General features: G+C 38.3%; 1 protein-coding gene across 4 annotated transcripts in view; it reads right to left on the reverse strand.

Moving 5' to 3' along the window:
• LOC102697225 (rho GTPase-activating protein 26) overlaps nt 1–26930 on the reverse strand; it is an 82903-nt gene that overhangs the window by 42306 nt on the left and 13667 nt on the right. The window lies entirely within an intron of this gene.

The following is a 26930-nucleotide window of genomic DNA, read 5'->3' on the forward strand; positions in this document are numbered from 1 at the left end:
AATTTGTTTGTGGGCTATATTGTATATATAGTAAAATTTAAAACATTCAGAAAACAGTAAATAGATCAACAGTCTGCAAAAGCTCAGCTTTACCTAAAATAGGAATTTGGTGATAATTCAGGAATAGTTAAGAATTTGTTTTATTCATTTAGTACAGTACACTACTGTTCTAACATCTCAGGCAAATTCTGGAACACAGCACTTATTACACTAGTAAAAGCACAAAGAAACCTGACCTGACCTGTTGATATAACACCAGTGATCCAAGTGAAGATATTAAACTGTGAAACTTCATTTAGAGTAACACACTCCTTTGATAATGATAAATGCTATTTTGTACAAGCATCTGCATTTGATAATACATACGTAACAACTTGTGAACACTCATTTCATAACCAGCTGTATACAATTCATCAGCTGATGACATATTTCTGAAGAATCATATGTAAACAATTTTCTCCAAGCAATCTGACACAGAATATTTTTTCAAAATCTGAGAAAAGGAGAATTTTGAAAAAAAGAAAAATACGATATTATATAAAAAAAGAAGATAAGACAGCAGAAAGAAATAGCGCATTTCCTACAGCAACATAAAAAATGCACAAATTCTACAGGGGAATCTATTTTTAGTATTCTTCACATTTTTTTCAAAATAAACAAAGACTAACACATAAAATAACATTTTTCATGAACCATACTTTTTTATTTTTATGACTTTTAATGCCACAGGTACCGAGCTGTGTGGATCATCTCTTCACTTTACAGCTCTTTACAGCAGACAGCAATTAAGCGGAGAATGTTCGTGACTGAAATGTTATTTTCAGTAACTTTTAACTATCCTTCAAGAATTGGCTTGATGGGAGTCTCAGTTCAATAAGCATTTAAATAAAAACTAAAATCCTTTCTTACTTTACATCTGGAACGAATACCGACGTTAAAAAGCGACACATGGGAATATGAAACAAAAGCCTAATTTCATCAATTTAAATCTAAACAATCTAGTTTCTTGTGAGCCAATTCGAGTAGACTTTTTAGAAACGTTTCGAGAAACGGGGGCATCGTGGAGTGGTACCAGTTTTTTCTGAAACTACATATTTGTCCAGTTACTGCTGAACTTCACAATTACCACGACAGAACCTGACCTTCTGAAGCAGCTAGGATGAAGCGAAACATCCCTTACAATCAAAAAATAAAAAGAAATGTATATGTCTGGTGACTTTTCATCAGAGTAATTACATGTAAAGGACACATATGGAATCTGCAGATTACAAAGGTGTTGCAGGATAATGGGGAGTCATTTGCTATGTGGCACCCAGCTGTGCAGACCTCCTGATCTCCTGAATGTTTTGCTCAACCTGGTAAGGAGTAAACAATCAGCCCCTTTAAATAACCAGAAGGACTGAAGTTCTTCATGTACAGTATTTGCTAATATACGCAGCCCTTATGACCGTGTACAAATATTGAATTCTCTATCGACATTAGAATGCTGTTATTTCTTGCTGCTGACAATTATGGCTCGTTTTTGCAAGCTCTTTTTTCTATTTAATGAGAAAAGGAAAAAGCTTTGTTCCTTTATTAAATATGGAACACCTGTCATATACAAGGATATCACTACTCTGCTATTTTCAAATACACAGGAAGGCAAAAGGGTGAATATGTGCTTATTATGCTTTAAAGCTACAAGGATACAGCTCCGGTTTCCTGTGGTGTTTGATTACACCCTCCTTGTTCACCTGTGTTTTTACCCAGGTGCTCTAGTTTCCTTCCACTTCCTGAAGATGTGTTGACTGAGCTACTGTAAATTATCCCATTCTCCACAGCCCTGAGGTGAACCAGCATCCTGATCAGTGGGAGAGCAGTCATCTTCTACCAGTTCCCCTTGGGCCCTGCACTTCAGGGATGTGTTCTGTATACTCCTCAACAGAATTAGAGGCTTACAGAAAGTAAATAGAGGTGGCTCAGCAGTGCAGGGGTTAGCATTGCTGCCTTGCAGCTCTGGGGCCCTGGGTTCAATTCCAGCCCTGAGGTGCTGTCTGTTTGGAGTTGGAACTTTCAATTAATCTACCCTGATGTTCAATTGGGTATCCTGGTTTGGTAACCTTAATACATGCACTAAAAACTTAACAGGACTGTGTAGGTATTCAGAAAAATTATTGGTGCAAAAAAATTACAGCTTTCAGATATCTATGTCAAGCAAATAGTGCAGAAGACCAATATAATCACTCACTGTCATGACCACCTCTTGAAAACTGAATTTTAAACTTGGTTATTTGCTATGGAGTCCCTGCTTGCCTGGGTTTCTTTATCTTTATAAAGATAATTTACCTCCTGTTGTAATTCCAAACAGGCACTCCCTAATGGTGTCTGGATGTATTTCTGGGAGAATTGCACGCTCTTAGCTGGCTAACACCAGAGAGTGGAAAAACCCACACTTTACATGCATGATCTTTTTACTGTGGGTCTTATTGTTCTTTTTAATTCATTGCCAGAATAGACATTATACACCTGCTTTGTTTTTCTTTGTACTTCTTTTTATGTACATTGTAAGTTCGATTCTTAAAGTTTGTTTTAGAAGTCCTGCAATGTGAGGTTGTTGTCAGTGGAAGTGGTAATGTATTATATCTGATGACCTGTTTGACAGTTTTTTTTTTCATTTTCTCCCTTGATTATTTTTAATTTTACAAGCCCAGCTATAGGGGTCATGAAAACATTCAAAAGAAAGATATAAAAATGTTTAAAAAAAACATTGATCACACTTGATTTACAATCAATGAGATATGCGGCATTTTAATACAAACAAAGAATGCTTTCTTTGTTAATACGAGGATGGCATACTCAAATAACTTGCCTTACAAGATCATTGATTGATGATTCAAGCTCTTGGGAAATACTGTCAACAGCAGGAGGTGGGGCAGTCTGGAAATCACACTGCTCAAAGAAAGTGCCATATGGCCCTATCACGAAACCAGGACTACCTACAGAAGTAATCAGCTGCTACTGTACATGCATTCTTAGAACTGCACCAAAGGGTGTGCATGATTATAATTTAATCATCCGACATTTCAGCTTGCATGCCATCAAAGGAATAAATGAGCTTTTCTCATACAGTGTGCTGACTGAGGATTTGACATGACAAGTTAATGAAAACCAAGTTACTTTCTAAATCTCCACAATCCACAGCCGCAGCCTGGATAAAAATACTGTACCAAAACAAAGAACGAATGAAGAATCAAATCACATTTTCTTTCATGTTTGACTTATGGGGGAGGGTTAAGGGGGTTTGTTTAGTGATTAGTTAGCTGAGTGAATCCTCAAGAATCTTACAACAAACTGACAAGCCATGCGCTCCAGCAATGTGATTGACACACTGAACGTTAGATGTTTCCCAAAACGCACACAATTACATGTAAACTTCAATTTATTTACAGTTGTCTGGCCTTCTTCCAAGGAAAATAGATATTTTGGAAAAAAAATAATTTATGATGCAGATCAAGATGTCACAAACGCGCAAGACTATAAAGAAGATTAAAGCCTGCATTTCTACTGTAATTGCAATGTATGATTTCCAGATGAACCACATACAGTTTTTAAGACATGAAGTCATCTACAGTGAAGGGTAGATCTATCATGGATTAACCAGACACCAATGCCTTCAATCACTGACACCTTGTTCCAAGATAGAGAAAAAGGGTTCATATTTGCCCTCAAAAGCGCCCATGCAGGTTGATTCAAATTTACGATTACCCCGTCTTCACTTTGCCCTTGAGCACAAATTTACAGTAAAAAAAAAGAAGAGGACCTTTTAAATCAGCAGTCACTATATTGAAAATCTTCTTACAAAATTTTACAATTTAAACCTGTCTTACAAATTAACCAATTGAAATGCTTATTGTGCTTTAGTATCTATGCACTTAGAAATGTAAGTTTAATTTACATGACAAATTCTGAACAGGACATTTTGCATTATTGACAGCAGAAATTCTTCGTCACAGGAAGTAAGCATAGAGAACTGTGTACCGCATGGTGTGTGACTCAAGACAATTTATGAGAAACAATTACAACATGTAGAAGCTATTAGTTTGTATCATCAGAAGAAGCCGTATACACCCATCCATCACATTCTAAAGAAGCTAACACTGCCTTATTCAAAGATTAATTGTTTAGCCTGCATCTTAATGTTCATATTATAACAGTGTCTGCTCAACTTTTGCAGAGCTCCAGGCCTAGCAAGAACAGACAGAGAACTCCGCTTAAATAAGAAATCCAAACAACATTAACAACTGTTGAGCTCAGGGATGTATCCTCTGTAACACAAAGCCCAAAAGAGAGCCATCCCAGATTTCTTTGTTAACTATTTAACAGTAACTCCAAAAATCATAAATTGCAATATGACTTTTTTTTTCCCCAAATTCACCAACACGTTAAAAAATGCAAGTTATATTTTATTGTAAAGACATCAGTAATAACTCAGGACTCTGAAAAGCTACTGGGGTGGATCTTTTATCACAGAAGTTTTCAATCCCTGAAGCCATAGCATCTGAAAGACGTTTAATAAACTCTTTCTGCTGTATGGTTATGATTAATGGAAACCAAACATTTTTCCCAGAATTCTGGATTTCTAACAGTGAAACGGCATCCTGTTATTTTACCTTGAACAATTCCTATGGTACACTGTCACCAACTACTTGGCCCTCATTTACCATCCTGCACCCTGAGAGAGGAGCTTCACAGACCCAGCAACAGATCAGCAAATGTCACCTGTTTCCTGTTTAACTTCCTAGTTACACATCAACACTAAAAAAGCATGTCTCATTAACAGATCCTTACAGAAATCAATGTCCTCTGTAAACACTATTAAACCAGTTTCAAAGTAAAACTGAATACAGTGATGACGCTTTGCAAACATTTTTTCCAGTTGGGACTATGGCTGGATGCCTCAGGACTATAATCTATTCAGGGTACTTCTGTAAACATTCTTTTACAAAACACTGCAAAGTGTTAACATACATTTTCTGTTTCTAGCTAAACTCCCAAGATTTTTTTCTAGATTGTTTCTATAACCATTTACTAAGCTCCTAACTTTGGAAGTTTTATCTGTAATCTTTTTTGCTGAACAGTACTTCCACATCTGTATTTGGTGTATGTGTGTGTGGCTAGTTCAGGAAGAGTCTTACGGGGAGATTCCCTGCTCAGGCCCAGACTCTTCCCCTGACTCAGTGTGTGAGCAAGCTGCTTAACTTCCCTGTGCTCCATCCTTCAGACAACATGTAAAACTGATGTCCTGTTGTCAGTGACTCTCCAGCTACAGCTGCTGATGCACAGCTCTCCCCCAGCTCTTTGTAAGTTGTGCTGGACAAAATTATTTGCTCATTCACTAGTTACTAGGCAAACCATGAAAGATGTGTCTTAATAGGATCCTACAGATGCTAGGCATGGTTTAACATTGAACTTCCACTTCACCATCAAGGTTGAAGGAAGAATAGCAAGAGACAAGATCTAAAAATAAACGACCCCAATGACCACCCACCTCTCCCCTCCTCGTTATCACAATCCCATGCAATTCTTTCCATAGACTCCCACTTCCTGATCTTCAGCGCTATACAATAGGTCCAGAACAGCAGCAGAGCTACTGTACTGAAAGTGAAAAACTCAAGAATTCAAGGCTTTGAATGACCATCAACAGACAAGCCCTGCAAACCAAAGTTTAACAATATAAACTGTGACGTCCTAGACTGACCTTTTACAATAAACAAAATCCTCACTATTGTTTAAACAGAAAGAGTTTTATTAAGGGGATTTGTAAAACACCAGACTATACGCATGGCCCTTCAGTGTAAATCAATGTTTAGAGAGAGGAAAATAAAATACAATAAACGTGCATTAAATCTTAGGTAGCAGTTAAAACTTTGTTTCAAGATGTGAAGTATTTATTCCCTGATGACAGATTCAATAGAAATATCTGTGTTGTTGAAAGGTCCAAGTATAACAACAGCGATGTGTGGTGTAAAGCTACCACAAGGAAATGCTATAAGATTTAGCAGTAATGTAAAATTACTTTCTCAAGGACAAAACATTTTGCTAACTGACCTCCGTACACGTCTGTATGCAGTAGCGCTGTTTACATAGGGGCCTAGTGGGTGCTCTTATCTGCTCCATATTGTATGGCCTGACTCAAAGAAGTAGAAGTGTACAGGTTGAAACTAATCTGAAATGAAATCTGCACCGCATAACACGACAGAAGCCTGCTCCTTTGTCAACATTCGGCTCAGCAATGTGTCAGAGTAGCTGCTTTCCCCACGCATGCTTATTTTAAGAACGCTAACCAAAAGCGGCCAAGAAAATAAAAGCCAAATGTTGCAAATGCTGCATTTTTTTCAGAGAAGCCTGATCTGCGGGGACCCAGATGAAACTGCGATGAAGCAAAATCGAGACAGAATTGCCCAGAAAACTGCTTTGGAGCATCCAGCATGGTTCAATGAGTTAGTGCCATAAAGGTCATCACTGAATGCTGCTGGTTCATTCAGATTTACTGAAAGCCATCCCCTAGACCCAGCACATTCCATCGCACAGAACACGAGCAAGACCAACCACATACAGTAAAGCACTTGTTTCACATGTATAGTGCAGTCTATGAAAAAAGAATTTCATAAATAAATCCTCAGAGCCATTTTTCACAGCAAATTGAGAGCATATTGAACCCAGTCCGTCCAAGCCAGAAATCTTTATCAGATTATTGTGAAAAAAAATAATTTCTGTTTAGTTGTGATAGAGCAATACAGTGTTTTCTTTTTTCATTGCTTTTTTTTTTTGCTTTTGGCGGTAAATTCTGTAACGCTGTGGTGAGGATTACATGACATATCATTTAACCTAACTGGACGGTGCTGAGCTGGACAGGGAAAACGGTGAAGTGTTACATGTTAGGAAGGAGAGGCTCCTAAAGGTAGCAGAACTGACCTGCTTCTTCTCAAAGAAAGACCTTTTCATACAAAAGAAGAAATTAAAAGAAAGCCACACTGCACAGCAACTGGTTTTGTATAAAGGGTAGCCTTGAATATCCTTAGAAAGGCATGTGAAAAACGAAGCTGCTTTAGAATGCCTTATTACTGTACAACTCAACTAAATAATAGATTATAATAACTAAATTAAAAAACGGGTGTTAACGTTTTAAGTCATCGGCCTAGCACAAAAGAAGAGCCAGTAAACTGAAGGGTAAACATTGAGGCAACAGGGAGTCCTGCTTTCTCAGACTGCTAAAAGACCAAAGGCATCTAGGGTGAGAATAATGTACTCTGAATTTACAGAGGATTACAATATTTAAACAAGTTCCTTAACAGAGTGGCTATCTCAATAAACTCTAGCCAAACAGCAGGCTCATCTTTCAGATATTTTAAACTACTTAGGAAAGTGCTTATTATCTTAATAAATCAGCTATTTATTGTTCCATTAACAGCCTGGCAGCTGGAGCAGCCACAGGTTGAGGGTGAAATTCTAACCAGCCCACAGAACAAGCCACTGATTGAGATACTATTTCCCCCGTTACGCTTTCCTGCAAAACTCTCTCCCCATTTTTTCCACACCAAACTGTCACTTCTAAGTAAAATACGTGTACCTTCCAAATTAAAGCTAACTTTTTTCTTGTATTTTAACCCACATAAATTGGGATGCAGCCCCCCGCACCCTTTCCAAAGGCTCTCATTTCTCCAGAGATTTTCTTTTCTTTACTCTTCAAGGGCATCTGTTTACTTCAAACCAAATTAAATTTAATTACAGTGGTGTTTAATTGCACAAAGACAACAAAAGCCAACCCCACAGAGGCCAATTACAGAAAGCTTATTTGTGAAGCAGTAGTCACTATCGGCATTACTTATGAAGCAGCCTACAGCACTGCCTTCTTTTGATGTGTAAATAAGCTTTCCTTTAAGGAATTTTAATGAAAAGCACACACAAGTGGAGCATCCATGAAAGTATGGTCACTTTAATATGTATTTTATTAAAGTCTCATTGTATCTTTAAATCGAATGAGCATCGAGCTCTAAGCAACTGCCATATTTCCATGGCAATAAAGCAAAAGATTAAAACAGGAAATTACACAGCAGCACTGAGATGTTCCTCGTCTTGAGCAGAGCACTACAGCTCGGCAGTCTCCTTAGGTAAAAACTCCAGACAAGCGTAACGGTCAAAAAAACTTATTTTTATCATATAGAAACAGGCAGGTGGCCAAGGGGGGGCAGACCTTCAAGAGAGGACAGCGAAAACAAGGTTGTCTCACTTCACGGGGTTTGATTAGAGTACATCATCCTTGGACTCTGTCCAGTAAGCCAGTATCAGCAGGTGTTAACATGCAACACTCCCTAGGGACGAGCACGTTTCACATCCTGAAAGAAACTCGCCCATTACAGATGAGGCCATTTTACTTATTGAACAATATTCGCACAGACAAGACTCCATAAAATGTGTTCTCACAAAATTAGCCAAACCCACTGGAAAAAATAGAGCAGCAAATAAGTTAGGTGGCCACAGGAAATAAATAACTCGTACACCTTCTTTCATTCATCCTTCACATTGAAGGCTAATAAAAATAATTTTATTTTGAGACTCTGTTCACCCAAATTAGTTTGCTTCAGTAATTTCCCAGAAGCTGGCGAGTGTTTGTTTAGCACCATTTGGGTTATTTTATTGATAAACATCAATGCACTTCCTAACTCACCTTAAGCAGGTCACAGTAACTAAACTAGGAAAGAAGACAAATCAGAAGCTTGGCTATTTTACATCACATGTAAGTGCTATAAATGAGGTTCATACATAAGTGCAAAACTGCATTCACCATGAATGCTCATACAAAAAGGCACCTTGAGTTAAGAGATTAAGTATGTATTTATATGATGTTCTGCAAAAAAGGAACAAAATAATGCAGATCAGCAATCTTAAACTACTGTTGATGAAAATGAACAGCTGTTCGAGAACATTGAAAAGTGTTTACTTCTTTAGAAATCAGGAAAAGGACCGATCTTGCAAGGTGACATGATCAGGGCCTGCACCTCAGCTCATCAGTTATCTGGCTGTTCAGGGGTCATTTTCTCAGAACACAGATGTGATGCATTTGCTCGGTTAATTTTTGTCCCTACCTCCGAAGGTGCTAATAACCCTGAGCAAGAGTGGGCAGTAAACAGCTCTGATGGCAATAAGGAAAGTGCTGTACAAATAAGACTTCTTGAAATTTGAACAGCGTCCTCAAAACCATAGGTCTGTGTTGTGCAATTGTGCACAGTGAAGCCTTTTTTTTCTAAATCTGTTTATAAATAAGGCCCGGTTGCCACAAAACATTGGAAGTCTGGCACACATGATGCCAACGACCACCTTGAACTCCATAAGAAACCAAAGATCAAACTGACATTTTTTGGAAAATATCCATTCATTGAAAATAAAACTATAGTGGCTATTTGAAAATAAACGACTAACATATGGCAGGATTGGAGTAAAAGAGTAAAATGCATATTTTTATTTTTTAAAATCATATTCTAATAACTAAGTACAAGAGTGGGGAATAGTGATAATGCATTTGTCATCACAGGCCAGAAATGAATTTCAAGCCTGGCAGAAAACCAGTAATCAGTCTGCGAATAACCCCTGACCTTAGAGGTATCTGCTCTAGTACTATATCTTTTTCTAAAAAAAACTATTTCTAGTAGACCATGAATGCTTTGGCTAACTCCTGGTGAACAGGGGTCTCTAACTATAATCCTTTTGCAGGTCAGGTCAGTGAAGCAAGAAACTGCCTCATTTCAAACCCTGTTGTAAAACTAAACACAGCTTATGGGTTGTGACAGGACATGACAGGTCACATGGTCCATTCCAGAACACAATACAAAACTAGCCAGCCCTGGTACATGGTCAAATACCTTCCAGATTTCAAATGTGCCATCAACACTGGTTGGCTCCAAAGATCTACCCCTACCTCGTTCTCTGCGGGAACACGCTGACCTACATTCTGCCTCCCACAGACTTGAGATGCATCTTTAATGCCTTCTTTTTTTTTTTTTTTTTTTTACAGGCCACTGCCTGCCAGCATCTCTCAAAATGCTGAGTAAATGAATGTTCATTGTCCTTCTTGCTTTTATTGTACTTTTCCACATCAGTGAATTATTTCCACTTGCACACACATTTTTGTTTCTGGTGTCACCTTTCTACACAGTCCTAGACCAGTGTTGTGGAGCAGGCAGGGACTGGATTACAGTTACCGACACCAGGTTACCACAGCCTGAATCACATTCTGTCAGCTTGCTATGTAAATGACTCTCAAGCACCTTGAGCATGACCTCAAGGAGGCTGGAAGGTGCAAAGAGAGGTGTTCAATTTTTAGTCTTCCTACACCACAGCTTTTTTTAAAAAAAAGGCTTCCTTCAAAATTCTAGGTACATTATAACTAGGAAATATTATCCCAATTTCTCAAAATAACATTTCAAAACAGCTTTTTGATTCTAATTCTACAGCAGTGATAACACAAACAAGAAGATAAGAAATTGATGCCCAAATTGTGCTGAAATGGAACCAAACTGAAATGAATTTAGTACCCATGTTACCTTCAGTAACAAAATCATAAAGGTGAGATAACACAAAAAAAGTATCAATGAAGAAAAAAAACAACAATGACTGAAGTAATAACACATTTCAAAGCCTAATTTCTTTTGATGACATTTTAAAAAATGCCTGAAATAGAAATATGTATTTTTTCCTCATACAAATGTGCAGTATCATTCTCCAATCATGCCCCATGCAGAATTTGGCTGTGATTGTTGAAAAGGGTGGGGGCATGCTTGAAAAGCACAGGTGTAGCTGCAAGGAGCATCACATTTCAGTGATCAGCTTTATGGAGCAGGTGGCCCCTGAATGCTCAACAGAGTCAAAAACATAGACAGAAAGGTCAGGCCTTAATACAGTGCTAAAATGAAACAGACAAGCCAAACAAACTATAAACAAATCCATTGTTCCACCAGAACAGCTGGTTTTCATAACAAGAGCATATGTCAGCAGTGGACACCCATATCAAACAGGATAGTGCATTCTGAATGGGAGGGGCTTATACTGAACTGTTTTTTTTTTACATTGCCAATACACAGTATCCTTCCTTTCCAGCCAAAAACAAAACACACAGAAAACTGTAACCTCATCAGAGAGAAAAAAGTAAGACCTCACCACAGCCTGTGGCCCAGCATTAATGAAGCAGCAGGACACGAGAATAATCCCAAATGTCATAATGACCAATAAAAATACATCCAAAAACAGTTGAAAGCAATGTTACTACAGTAGGAAAAAATACCCAAAGCAACCTGCCACGAGTCTTACCAAAAACAAAACATTCTACAAATGTGGCACAGAGATTACTCTGTTCTACACAAAATGACTTTACCCCCTCCCAATAAATGAAATTAATACATTTCGGATAACAACGGTTCTTAAAATTTTGTTTAAGAAAAAAAAAACACATAGTTCGTAAAGCAATATGTTTGGAGGCCTACAGCAGTCATAAAAGTCAAAGCTGGGATGGAAGACAAAGTGAGAGTATGTCGACCACGAACACCAGCAGTTTCTCTGGGTCCTGTCTGCCCTATTCTGCTGGCCACTTCTACCACACAATACACAGCCACATAGCTGTGGTCTCCTAGCAACGAGTACAAAGCGGCTGCCATGATGAACTGGAGGTTTTCAAAGCTTGTTGAATTCTTTTACAGAGCTCCTGGCAGCAATGGGCCTGCTGACACAGCAACAGAAAAATATGGAGGTTTCTGGTAAAAAAAAACGTATTAGACTTAAAAAAAAGTTTCGTATCCATCAAAGGATTTCACACAAGAAATAAATTATTTTTCATGGTAGGTCAAATCACATAATACTGTATATATTTTTCCCCATAAAGCAACTCCAAACAAGCCAGTTCTGAAACTGCTCTGAGTTTATTAAGCACTATCCTAAGGAACGGTGAAAATCTGAAAAAAAGGGATGGACAAGAAAAAACAACAAATGCTACAAAACAGCAATAAGAACATTCCTTATTGGAAACTACTAATAAGCGTTTCTATTCCTTTCCGTACATAGTGGGACTTTAACTATTCTTGTCCAATGCATGTCCTGAAATCTAAACACGCTGCTTGCAGAATAATAAAAAAAAAAAACTTCTGGTACTCTGTAGTAAAGCCGTACACTTCATTAGTTCTGCAGCCTCACACATTAGGCACAAAAAGTCCCACTCAAAATGATGGATAATTCACGGCAGTGCAATAATAGATCTCTCACTTTCATCACACCACTCAAAAACACTTTCTTTTTTACTAAGTGTCCTACACATTGAAGTAAAAGAAAAACTATGTGTGGAATACCCAGCATAGACTGACAGTAATAAACACTCAATGACCAAGAAAGAACATCCAGTCAGATGAACCTTACGAATGGTAGGTATAGCATGAGACAGAATTTCATTTTCATGCAGTTTAATCCTACAAACTGTACCTTCATCACAGACTTTAATGTGATCCCATTAGAATGGGGAAAAACTGGGCTGTCCTGTAGTCATGTTACAATTTCAATCTGTTTTTAACGCACACAGATGTTACTTATTTATCACCAGACAGCATTTAAATACATCTTTCATACAACTCTATAAAACTCTGTATTTTGAACATGTTATAGTTGCATTTCTTTTATCCAGCTGCTCTAGCAGTTATTTGTCCTATAAATTAGTTTTGCCCTCTGTTACTACAAACATTCACACTGGCTCGTTGCAAGAAATGAAAAATGGTAATAAGCTGTTCAGATCATCTGATTAGTAAAAGCTTTGGTTAACACAAACAAACCAACAAAGTAATTAGGCTTAGTTTAATAATTTTGTTTCGATTAGGAGACAATATGTAAGTTCTGCCCTGTCTCAAAGGTTCCATTTGGGATTCCATGTGTTTTCTAAAAGAACAGGGCAAGCTATGTAATGGACACCCCTGAGAATGGAATTTACTGTTTACTAAACAAAACTACATAGGTATTTACCCAACAGTCTTGATCCAAAGAGAACAACAAAACTATGAGTATTGTTTTGAAGAATGGCCTGCTTTAACCAAGAACTTCAGAAAATAGAGTACTAATATGGTAAAAACAGGAAGACTGAAACAAATGTTTAACACAGCTTTTACATCACTTTACATCAAATGCCTAAGGATTAAGGTCATTTTCTGGAAAAGTCAGCAGATTTCATTCACAACATACTGTAGATGTGTATTACAATGTCTTTTGCAGTATTGGGAAAAGCCAGTCACAAACCCCGAATGGCCAAGCTAGCTCAATCTGGAGAGACCTCCGCCATACAGCTTTGCTGACAGTGAACCCCTATCCAAGAACAAACTTCCATTTTTATCTCTGAGTTATTATAAACAAGCATATCCATGTAAATATACACAGATCTTATCCTCTGCTGATACTACTTTCAGATTTCTAAGATAAAACATAGCCTTTGGGACCCTGACACCCACACTCAGGAATGAAAACCTTTTGCAGGAGCAACCTAGAAATGCAGTTTTTCAGCAAAAATTAGAAGCTACGTAATGGCCCTTTATTTGAAATCTTGCAACGCCACCTGTGAGTGTAACTGCAGTTCCAGCTGTCCAGAGAAACATGGGAATTCAACACTCCTCGAAGGACCACCTTGTGATGGATGCCCAGTAGTGACGAAGCTGTAATGCAGAACTATTAAATTGTTATATTCCGGCTCCCATGTGGCACATTTACTGCAAGTTACACCACTGCCACTGTTAAAAAAAATAAAATAACAGATAAAATTGAGGAGAGAGTGGGAGGGTTGTACTGAAGGGAAAATAAAATCACCATGGTGATGAAAGTAGAACCCCCAGAATCCTAGCATGTAAAAAGTCCTAAAAGTTGAAGAAGCTGTGGTTCAAAAGGACAAGCTATAAAACTGAACACATCTATCACAACTTTTTATGTGCAGCACTCAGGCAATACACTTCTCACCTAAAGAAAGCTCTATGATGAACAGTAACTGACACATGTGTTTTTTTAAATGCAATGTTCCTGAAATTGGCATCATTTTTGAACAGGTTAGAAAGCTAGGTTAACGGTCCGTAAGGTGTGAAAACACCAATGCTTTGATGAGTCATGTGATTTCATAGCCTGCAGGTTCCTTAACTTTGCATGTTGCAAGACTTTGCAGGGTTTGCAGTGATCAGAGAAGACGCTGGCCAACAACTGCGACCACACATCTTAACCACAAAGTAGACAGCCAAGAGCTACACCCCCTTCCCAAGCCCGTTTCATCACAGCCGTCAATTCAGACAGCGAGGACTTATCTAATTAAAGCCAGATGAGGTGAAAAATCGCTAGCAAATGTGTTTTTATAAAAGGTGAGGCCCTTTTTTTGGGTTGCATAAACAACTGGATCGTTTGTAAGTTGCAAAGCAATAATCTAAAAATATGCGCGGATGAAAAACATGCGAGCAGACATTGAGAGCAAAATTCTGTGGCAAGCCTAAGCATGCCCTGGCATTTTCTAATGAAACCAGAACAAACTATATTGAGTTTAGCAGGAAATATAGGCAGTTGCATCGCTACTTTTTATTTACTGATGACCATTTTTTTTGCCAGGAATAGTGTCTTTGAAAAAAACTAAAAGGGAAGAATGTATACCTGTATGATTAGTATGCAAGCTTACTACATACAGGTACTACATACCTCCTTCATATGGAGGTATTTGGATAAAAAACAGTTTTTACCTTCCTTTTATTGATAAATTCACGGCACCATAGTTCATTTCAGTGCCTTAGATCTGCACTGCTGTGCACATCTAAATATAAAATTTATGTTTGGCATAAAAGTTAAAGCCACGTGAATCTGAGCTCTGTACTTGTTTAAATCTCTTAGAGACTAGGGAAGATTAAGCAGGATGCTTCATGTGCACAAGACCCAAAGGAAATGGAAACTTTGCTCTTCAATTAAACCACCTCCCACTGGCTTTCTCTTGAATACTGCAATATAATACTCGCAGATAGTGGCATTTCATTTAAACTCTGCAGTGACATTTTTCTTTGCAAGTTTACATGACGTTCCTCTGGCTCAGATCGCGGACCTCCATTCCAGAAGCTAATGAGTGCCGACATCCTCCCAGGGACTGGAAACCAGAGTCACCTCAGTAAAGCTTTGTGCAAAGACACCAAATGCACAGAGAAATAATTTCTGTTGCCTAGACAGCAAAAAGATAAAAAAGCAAAAGCAAGACAATGCCTGGAAGCGCCATAAGAGCAAGTGGAAATCTCAAAAAAGACTGAAGAGGACAGGACAGCACCCACTAAGAACACAGAGTAGGGCTTGCTAGCCAGGCTGCATATCTGTGGGCGCTCATTATAAACAGCATATCTCCCTTCTACACTTAAAGTGAAATCAAATGCAGGAACTGTATAGGAGGATAAAATCTTACTTAAATCATACTAATCCCTGAGGAAGATTAATGTCTAAAGCTGCTTACACACATCGTCAAAACCGTCTTGTGTGAGAAACCTCACAAAACAGGCAGCAGTAATGGAATTTTGTTTCAGTGGGGGCTTAAGATGGCTCTGTCCCCAAGTACTAGCAAATAATGCGTCACTATTAGCATGTACGCCACCGCGAATAGAAGCAAAAGCTGTGGCAGATGTTTCGTGAAAGCTCAATTTCAAATTAGATTCGTATTTCTCTCAAAGATTATTGGTTATTAGTAGAAGCTTACTTAAAATAAAATGAAAGGTAAAATAGTGCCCTGGCTCAGTTTTGATCTCAAGGCACTGTATATGGTCAAACCCAGACTGTCAAGACCACTTCTGAGAAAATGTTAGTATTTTTGACACTATGTCTTCATGCTAGTGAGTAGTTATATATACACAGTACGTATATATGTGTACATACTGTACACACACACACATTTAAAACAATGTCAGCTACAATGCAGCCGGTGTGTGTGGGGGGAAAAAACAGGTTTCACTGTTAGTTTATATGATCAGGTTAGATTATTGCTTCTCACTCAATGGCTTTCATGTTTATCCAAACACCCTTCCCTCTGGCTACCTGGCGGAACGAGAACAAGGAAAGGACCAAGCGCGACGAGGAGAGAGCTCCTCCAAAAGAAAAGCACCATTTTCCACCCAAATTCACGCCTTACAAAAAAGAACAGTAATAGAGCAAGTCTGAAATTCAGTCAGCTATGTACCATAGCACTTCAAAGCAATAACCTGAAATCCTCTCAGCCCAGAGGTGCCTACTGGAGGAGTAAGAGAGACCATTTCCAAGGACTTGATCGGCTCCGAGAGGAAACCACACACAAACTGTCCTCAGTTTTTTTTGGTGTTGATTTGTCAACTGCTTCCATTAATTGTATGGTAACTTACTTAACAGAATATGGAAAACATTAAAGCACTAGAACTGATTCCTTAGATGCTGGAGTTACCAATTCTGCTGCACAAAAAGCTCTGCTTATATTGCCCTTCCTCCTTCCCATTCAAAGAGTAAGAGACCAAAAACAATGCACATAAAACCAAGAATAAAAAACTCTGGTCTGTTCTTCAATAATCAATCATAAGTACCAGCTTCAAGGGGGTGATATTCTTTTGGGTCAGAAACAGAATTAGCTTCACTGCAGTCTGCAAAGGCTCTCTCTACAGTCCAAGAGACAGATGTATGGAGGTGTTGACGAAGTACTTCGCATGCGTAGAGAAATTGTAAATCAGTGGAATAATCTCACTGCTAAGGCAGTGGTGATAATGAACCCGAGATGAGCTGGGAAGCTACAGAGGCGTGTGCGCCAAGAAAGAGTGGGCAGCTGCTTCACTAGTCCTGAAAGTCTGTGCTTCATGCCAAGGAAAGCAAACTAGCGGCTCCCTGTGAAACTAAAAAAAAAATCTCCTCAGCAGCATGCCCCAACCTGAACTACAAAGTCAACTTTTAATATAATTTCTGAAACAATTTGCATAAGGCACATTAATGTTAGTACTTTCTCTCAACTCTCCATGCTACCTACCAACTGTCTATCCTGGCATGAACAAACCTCTGATCACTTTCTATTGTTCCAGTTTCAACTTCCCAAAAGGTTATCCCATAAAAATAAGATTCAGGGTCTAAACTTAACAGCATTGATGTAATTATATATAATCGTTGAGGAAGCTGTAAGGCGCCTGATGTTTTGAGCCTTCCAAAACGTTTTCCATCCCAACAACTTGTGACTATTCTGAAGGCTCTGGTCCTGTTTTTTCATTTCCTCTCTCACCATTTAGGCTTGGTTTCCATGACCTCTGGTTCCAGATTTTAAGTCTTTTGAACTTCTGCTTTCAGAGATATGCAAGGCTACCCACTTCCGAAAAATTTACAAAAAATTAGTAAAACTCAGAAAACATTGAAGAAGTTGCAAAAGAAAAGGGAAGTAGGAAAACAGACTTTTTTCTTTTTGTTTACCCTTAAAAATCAATTTTTTCCCACAGACCAAAGACCCGGTGGTTAATTATCTTCTGTGAAAATTGTTCCTGGTGTGAGTGTGTGTCTGCCAGTGTGTGGCCTGCAATGGACTGGCGTCTCAATCAGGGTTTATCCTGCCTTGTGCCCATTGTAATGGTTTAAGTAGTTAGAATATGGATGAATGGATGGATAACGTATTTTGGGACTGGAGTTGTCCCACTACCGGTATATAGAGAGTAAGGGAAAATACTGTACTGCTTAGAGAGAAATTAAGTAAATTACAGCAAATACTGCAATTTCCTACACAATACTGTAATTTCAAGATCTCTTTTTTTTTTACTTAAGATTTCTTTTTTAATCGCCGATCTGACTCTTACGGACTGAACTGCCAATAAGGAAATGCAATTTAAGGCCAAGTCACACAGCAAAGACCTAAAATAAACATAACGTAATTGTAATCCATATTACAAGAACAATGCTCTCTATTCAGCCACAAGCTTTTTTTAAAAAACACATTACACAGCATACTGTATATAGTGTACACTAAATATCCATGATAAAGTAATTCAATAACTAGATTCAAGTTCAGTTTTACATTAGTTTATTCAGCTACATAGTTAATGAGCTACATCTTTAAATGGTATGTCAATCCAATTAGGGACACAGTGGGAGGCACAGTGGTGCAGTGGTTAGCATTGCTGCCTTGCAGCACTAGGACATGGGGTGCTATTAGGGTGGAGTTTGTATGTTCTCCCTGCGGTCACATGGGTTTCCTTGCATAGTCCAAATACATATTAGTAGGTTAATTGGTTTCTGGGAAAATTGACTCTGGTGTGAGAATGTGTCTGTGTGTGTGCCTTGCGAAGGAACGGCATCCAATCCAGGGTGTATCCATCCTGCCTTGCTCCTGTTGCTTGCTGGGATAGGCTCCAGGTACCCCACAACTGTGAATTGAATGAAGCAGTTGGAAAATGGATGGACATAATACACGCTTAACAGTTGTCTTACTATAAACGCTTGAACAGGCTTTTGAGAAGGTTGAGTGACCTCTTCAGCATCACTTTTTCTCAACTGAAAGATAAAATTTTAGGAACAGAAAGAGGAAGTATGTGGCAGTGGTAGGATTTGATTGGTCTGCTATTTTCAAAACCACCTCTCTCACTTTGTTTTAATCAAGAAGCAAAGCAAACCTTCTGACCACAATCGAAAGAAAAGAGGTATTGTGTCATATGGTAACTGTTTAACCAAGAAACTGACACCGTCTTGAACCAGATTATAATCATATGAATGCTGGTTTTGATATGATAATAGTTAGCCTGATTTCTCAGAAAAGTTGTTTTGCATGCAAGAATGTTTTCTTAAACACACAGAGATGACAACATACCAATAAACATTACATTGAAAATAAATACAATATTACAAATAAGACATCACCCCCACACAGTCCTTACACACCATAGCTATAGAAATCCAGAAATTACCAGAAACTTTAAATTTGTTTCCCCACAATCACTCTAAGCCCCTATAGTTGCACAATACCTCTTCATTTTTGCAAATAACCACCAACTGCATTTGCCCATACACCGGTACTCCTTTATTATGAACTCATTTGTAGAGGAATTCCTTTATTCAACATTCATTCATTCCACTTCTCATTTTGTTATGTCTATATTGAGGGATCCTAAAATTTCTGATTAAAAGCATAACTTGGTGTTTTTCCATGCACAGTTAGAGGTATCAGAGGAGAAATTAACAGGTAGTCTCAACAGGTTAAATCATACAAAGGACAGCAGGTTGAAGCATTTCAAATGGCACTCACACCTGTTGTCCTGGATTACGGAATGAAATCTTCTCCGTAAGGGCAGCATGGTGGCACAGTAGCATTTCTGCCACACAGTGATGCTGGAGCTCTGGGTTCAATTCTTGGGGTGCTGTCTACATGGAGTTTGCATGTTCTCCCCGTGTTCATTGGGTTCAATCATACAGCCAATATCTCAAAGTGTTGTTTCATTTAAAACAATTCTGATTTTGCTAGCAAACCTATTCTGTACATAATTCAACCACAAACTATACTAATTTCCTATAATAATAATAATAATAATAATTGCTTACACTTATATAGCGCTTTTCTGGACACTCCACTTTACAGGTAACTGTGACTCCCCTCCCTAACCAACAATGTACAGCATTCACCTGGATGATGGACTACAGCCATAGTGCGCCAGAACGCTCACCACACATCAGCTATCAGTGGGGAGGAGAGCAGAGTAATGAAGCCAATTCATAGATGGAGATTATTAGGAAGCCATGATTGGTAAGGGCCAATGGGAAATTTGGCCAGGATGCCGGGGTAATACCCCTAATCTTTTTGAGAAATGCCCTGGGATTTTTAATGATCACAGAGAGTCAGGACCTTGGTTTTAAGTCTCATCTGAAGGACAGCGCCTGTTTACGGTATAGTGTCCCCAGCACTATACTGGGGCATTAGGACCCACATGGACCGCAAGGCGAGCGCCCCCTGCTGGCCCCACTAATACCTCTTCCAGCAGCAACTTTAGTTTTTCCCAGGAAGTCTCCCATCCAGGTACTGACCAGGCTCACACCTGCTTAGCTTCAGTGGGTTGCCAATTGTGAGTGATATGGCTGCTGGCTATAACGTATAATATATCGCATAAAGAACATTTGGTTATCACAAACAGGTCATTTGTTATAAAATAAAATTTTCCTTCTGGAAATTGTTAATGAAAGCAATTAAATCATGCTTTGTCTTAGCTGTTGTATATCTGAGGGTTTTGCTACTCTGCACTATGCTCAAAGTTTTGATTTTAGATGGACAACACCTACTGCAAGCATGTCCATGGAGCAGACTTTAATAATATCATTTGGAATGAATACCAAGAAAACAAGTGAGTTGAACTATTTAATCCATTATCCTACTGCACAGAATCGGTTTTACCATTACCCACCCTTCCATCAATTCAGCTAAAAACCTGCTTATTCCAACGTTCCTCAGAAACACATAACTCAAGAAAGGTCAATACCCCTGACGGGACGTCAATCAATCACTGGGCACACATTTTTAAGACTTCCATTAACTTTTCTAATGTGTACTTAAAACCACAGGAAAAAAAAACCGTGAGAGAACATGTAAACTCCACATATAATATGTCACGGTTCAAAATCAAATCCAGTACCCCAGTGTAGTGAACCAGCACGCAAACTGTCACACCACTCATGGTTACTACTGGATATACTAATTAATACTATGATTGCCATTACAATTCATTTTGATAACTTTCAAATTATCTTAAATGAGGAGTCTTACTAAACATCCAGACCACACGTCTGCAGCACCAACTATTTTGTATGGGCAGAAAGATAGCGAGAGTAAATAAGGAGCTGCTCTGTTGGAATCCTTGGCGGTTTCAAAATTTTTGAGATGAAAAGAAAAAAGGGGAGAAAGCACTGCTCTAGAATTCAAAGAAAAGCCTTGAGTGCCCCAGGTGTATTATTTCATGCGGTAAAGATGCTGGCACTACTCCTTTTATGTAGTAGCATATTAAAACAGGCAGGGTCTGCTTTGAATATAGCTCCTGGCTCTTAGAGTTTCTACAGATGAGATACATGCATATTAGGCCAACTGGTTTGAAATGAGGAAGAGAAACTGCTTGCTGCTCATTTGGATAAAGGTTGTAATTAGCCCCACAGGTGCACAGCATGAGCTGAACAACCCATTCGAAGAAAAGAAAGCTTACTACAGGCAAAACAACGTGCTTAAGATTTTCCTCCGTTTCTCCTATACAGTGTATTTGTTGTTTAGTCAAGTCTGGCTCTTCGTAACCTCATGGACTTTAGCATGCCAGACCTGTCTGTCAACAACCGCTTCTCTGAGCTCTTGCAAATCCATATTAATTACTTCAGTAACACTATCTATCCATCTTTACCTCTGCCACCCTCCTCTTCTTTTCCCTTCAATCTTTCCCCAACATCAGAGTCTTCTCCAGTGAATCCTGTCTTCGCATTAAATGGCCAAAGTTTTAGGATTACTATCAATCCTTCCAATGAACAATCTGTGTTTATTTCCTTGAGTATCAACTGAGTTGATTTTTGTGCAGTCCAAGGAACTCTCAACAAGATTCACTCACAGCTAAGCAATTATTTAATTTATCTAACCCTTTAATATCAAACTTGGAACATTCAGTTAATAGAAATTACATAAAAACATGCCGTAACCATAAATAATATTCAATAGTAAGATGCTACTCTGTCAAAAACATAACAATCCATCAGGATAGACAGACTCTGCCATACACAGCCTATTGGCACTAGCCATTAAAAAAAAAATCTCAAAACCAGCCATAAAAAGAGCTGAAACTGAAGCTGCTGGACTTGAACCAGGAGTTTGTCTACACACTTAGTCAACTGTCAGGGTGCTAGGGGCTGGTTTAATAGGTCCATTCCTTGCCAGTTAAGGATCAGCGGTGAAAGCTGTCTCTATACTAAAGAAAAAAATGCTCGGATGCACTTCACCAGAATCCTGCGCTTTGTTTCATTAGTGGTTGTAAGAGTGGCCTAATTAAAAATGTAAACATGAAATGAGAACCACGCCATCTGGCGTGACTGGTCCACCATGAGACTCATTTCCGTCACTCCAGATTAACACACCACTCCCCAGTAGGCTCAAAAAGGAAGGCTTTAGAATTCACTCAATTCAGCAGCTTTGTACTAAATCTGCTACATTGGATAAAAAATGTATTTTATGCGTGTTCAAAATGCTGCTTTTTTTTTCTGGAGCTTTTATATTCTGCTCTAGTTTTTATCTTTTGCTGCACCCTATAAAGCACATGGGAGGGCGTCCACAGTACCATCTCGGTCAGATGTTTCCTTCACGTAGTGCAGGCTGAGTCTTGTCATCAAGCAGCACACTTGTTTCAAATTCCAACTCCGCCAATCTGAACACATTTTGGGCAGGGAGCCACAGGGAATGTTCTCATGAGCTTTGCATTCCCTCAAGCCAGGGGCAAGATGAGCCTCACACATCTTCAAGAATCTTTACTGGGCCAGCGGCAAATGTGGCAACTCTCGGTTCTTTGAGTTACTGTCTGGGAAGGGAGACGAAAGAGAAGCAGCGTACCAAGCAAGGGGGAAAAACAATTATTTGAAAAGCTAGGTCATACAAAACAATCGATGCAAGTCCTTACATGGTCAAGACCTTTACTAAGATAAGTAAATGTAATCAATTTCATTGACAGAGCTATTTAAAGTCTAAGTAGATGAGGGGTTGTTAATAAAACTGGCCATCCAATTTTACTTCCTCTCCAGTAGTGTTACCCAACGACACATCAGTCACCCAGAACCCTGCTCCCCACATGTTATACTGAACCTACAGAATAAATCATGCTGGGCTATCTCATAGGGGAAAATAGAACACTGACTGGAAATTCTCGATTTTTTATGGAGATTTGATTGTTATTTCATGAAAGTTGAACCTTAAAACTTAATTTATGGATCTGCTGTTCTCCCCTGCCTCGCATATGCGCTGTGAAAAGCAAAAATAAAAGGAAACCACAGTAGTTTGAATGACATCCTAAAAGGGAGTCAGAGACTAGAGAATGGATAGTGTAGTTTCCAAAGTGCTTGCACTGCAGATCACAGTGAAGTACAATCAAAGAGAGAGGACAATCCAACACTCTGGAACGGGAGTCCTTTTTCCAAGAGGACTCTTGAATTGGCCACTTGACTGAAAGTGCAGGGGCTATACTTCGGTACCAGACAACACAGGATACCGTATGATATGAACAATTTAATAATTGATGAGAATCTCCCTTTTCTTTGTGCCTTTGCAGTTTGAGAGGACAATATGAAATAATGGATCATAGCAGCAAACTCACATGTTCAAGAGATTGTACAACAGTAAACTGAACTGCATACTGTAGCTGGAGTTACAGCAGTCAATTTCTAAACAACAGTCTGAAGTAGACTGAAACTACCCCTTCACTTAATCAGGGCAAGCTCCCTAAAGTAGCCTATTGTTCCACAATGAGTAGAATGATACTCTATTTTTTCTTATCAGAGATAAAAACCCATGGTTAAATTATCGATTTAATCAATGGCAGTGAGCCAAAAAAAAGACAACTAAATGCCTCAGGTAAAGTCAGCATTCATTTTCCATCTCACATACAGTATGTTGTAGTTTCTAATCTTTGTCAAATAACATTGTAGAGAAGGCACCGATTGTTCACTTTTGCTGAAAATGTGTAAGAATTCGATTTATTTGGTCAACATCCTCAAGCTTCCAGGACTCGCTTCAGTTTATAATTTTCCTCTTTTCAATAGGCTATATACAGCTGTGATCTTGAGATTTAAAGGCAAGCAATTTATATGCAAAATAACTTGTGTACCACATTCCTTGCTCTTGCTAAAGTATTGTCTGGGACAGAAATGTACAATAACAAAGACCTGTACATCTATTAAGCTTGATTTACAGTATCATATTTTCCATTACAGGGTAAATTATACACAGACTAGCTATTGGGGTATTCAGAAGCCCTTGTTACTTATTAAAATAAAGCAATGTATGCCATAACCACTTGGCACACAGCACACAATACCGTATAACGCTGCATGCATTTCAAGTTATTAGCAAAAAAAAAACAATTTGAGAAAGTGGAAAAACTAAGTCTGGCTCACAGCTCCAACAGTATTAAATGGGCTTGAATGCTACAAAAAAATTCATTTGGAGTCATAAAAACTAGACTACTGTAACCCTTTCCCTGAAGAACAATATAACGTGCTCCATGGAGCTAAACCTCTCAGATACTAAGATAATTATGTCATACTGCAGCTAAGGCAGTGAACTGCAATGCAGTTTAAAATGCAGGCACCAAGTTTCAGCCCTACTCCGCAACACCTCTCTTGTCATTGAAGGAAAGAAAACAGCTTAATTAAATGTTCGATTATATAAAGAGCGCTGCGTCTCGCCTCAACGATTAAATGCAGATAAAGAAAATCAGCTCTTCAGTCAGCTGTAGCAGCTCTTTAACAACAGGCGGAACCAGAAGGTGTCAAAGATGACAGCCAGCTGTCCACTCCTTACACTGGCGCGTCCACAGGAACTGCCACACACTGAGCTTTTGTTCAAGTACACTCGGCGATGGAGGAGCAGCCGACTAAAAATGGTCATCGCAGGGAAAAGCAACAAGCTCATCTCTGAGGCTGGGCTGGAGAAAAGCCCGATTAACAATGTGCAGTATTCATCCGCCGCTGTAGAAGACTGCAATAAGTCAGATTGGCCTGTAGAAAGGATCAATGACTTTTTTTTCCCAAAAAAACAAGAATAAACAGCTTTGTGATACCAGCGAGTCAGCCGAGAGGAATCCGATTCATAATGCAAAATGGAAGCATGAAGGAAAACTGAATTTGTAGCAAAGCAAGAAAAAAGACAAGTAACTGAATTCTTGCTCTGCCGAACATTGTTCGGGAGGTAAAAGTATGTTTAGACGCACTGATGATCCTCTCAAGGCCCAGACACTGTATCTTTCGAGCTGCCGACTGCACTTTCAGGCTCATGGGAGGTACAGCCATTAAGTACCGTAAATTAAAACAGAATTAAATAAAATAATAAAATGTTGGAATCACTGTTGAGCAACATGCTTGTCTGCCCTTTATCCCTCTGTCAATCCGAGAGCAATATCTGACCATGTAACACTGCAACTTAATAGAATGTCAGGATTTTTATTTTTCCCTTATCTGAGAATAAAAGGGTATTGAACTACAGCAGCAAACATTTATTTCAATTATCATTTATCAGAAATCGTTGGACTAAGTAAACATATTATGGCACTGTAATAAGAGCTCAATTATTTTGATTTAATGAGCAAATTAAATAAATCTGAGCTTTACAAACTAAAAGGAAGCCCTTCATCATAGCAGTGGCACATGATACTGAAAGGAAATACACAATAGTTAATATATTAGTAGTGCTATGTTTAGCTGAAAGAGATCTCTGTTTCATTCATTTGTCAGGATCCCACCACAAAAATATTTCTTGAAGATCTAACAGCAGTTCTGGTCCAATTTGTAAAACCATCAAGATGCACTGGTTATAGCTCCCAATTCTTACAAGAATGAAACAATGTCATTAGAAATGTTTTACAGATTGAGTACAACAGAATGGCCACATTCTGCTCATTCCAAGAAATGGTTAGGTTATTAAGAACACTACGAGTCTCAGAATCAATTATTATATTTCACATATTCTCTAGAATAAAGATTAAATTAAACGTTTCTTTAAAAAAAACTTTAATGTAACAAGTTTGATTTAACTATTAATATATAAATTGGGTTTTTAAATCATATCTTAATCATGGTTTAAAAAGCATGTACAACTGATATGTTATGGTTGTGACATTATTCAATATAAATTAATCTGGTTAAAAAAAGAAAAATAAAATACAAGTGCATGTGGTGTCCTGCTAGGACATAAGAGTTTAGGAAGAATGAACCCATTGGAAAAACAGTCTGAATTGTTACTTGATAATCAGAATTTTTAATAATCTTAGACATTGCTTTGAGGTTAAAGTTACCAAGACCATTTTGTCCCAGTTCTCAAGAATCAATTATTAACATGTGAGACTGTTTCTCTTCGGAAAACAGGTCTTTGACATTATAACTGGTTCCCACTTTTGACTTTTATACAGAACCATGTGTGAAACAAACACAATAGTTTTGCATGTGTTAGTAAGAGGTTCTGAGCTTCCTTCATTCTAACCACAATCCACAAAAAAGCAATGTACTGTAGCTATATTACTGCAAATAGAAACTGACAGGCCACTATGCTGTCCCAAGTGCAAACAGTACAGTAAACAACTAGCAAAAGTACCTTATAATTATTTTGAAACTGTTTAAAGGAACATTTCCTACCACAGCAGCTTCGGCTGAGATCCACCTGAAATCAGAAGGGAACGGGACAAATAGGCCAAAACATAAGCAATCTGGCATCTTCACTTCAGGAATTTAAAAGCATCTTGAAAAGACAACAATAAGAAATTAGGATAATTAATGTTTTGCGGTCATGATTATTTCAGTTTTGCCATTTTTTCAGCCTCTGTACTGCATGTGTAGTGTACATGGCTCTTTCACAATTCACAGACTGCATTCTGTTTGTGTATTTTTTATGTTTCATTATATGTAGCTGTTCTATATAGTATAACCTATAACCTATAGCTCCAATGAGCAATTACAGCAAATGTATAAACACATACTGCTTGCACTTTATAAACAAAATAATATTCTAATATTCGAATTATATTCTAATTGCACATTCTCCTAGATTAGATAAATTAAATCTTATGTATCATAACTGTGTAATATTGCTTTTAATGTAAAACCACCACAGAAAGTGTTGTACAGAATGCTATTTTTGCATCAATTAATTCCAGGATTGTTCTCAAACATTC

This window comes from Lepisosteus oculatus, chromosome 11 (genome assembly GCF_040954835.1).
Source record: "Lepisosteus oculatus isolate fLepOcu1 chromosome 11, fLepOcu1.hap2, whole genome shotgun sequence".
NCBI lineage: Eukaryota > Metazoa > Chordata > Actinopteri > Semionotiformes > Lepisosteidae > Lepisosteus > Lepisosteus oculatus.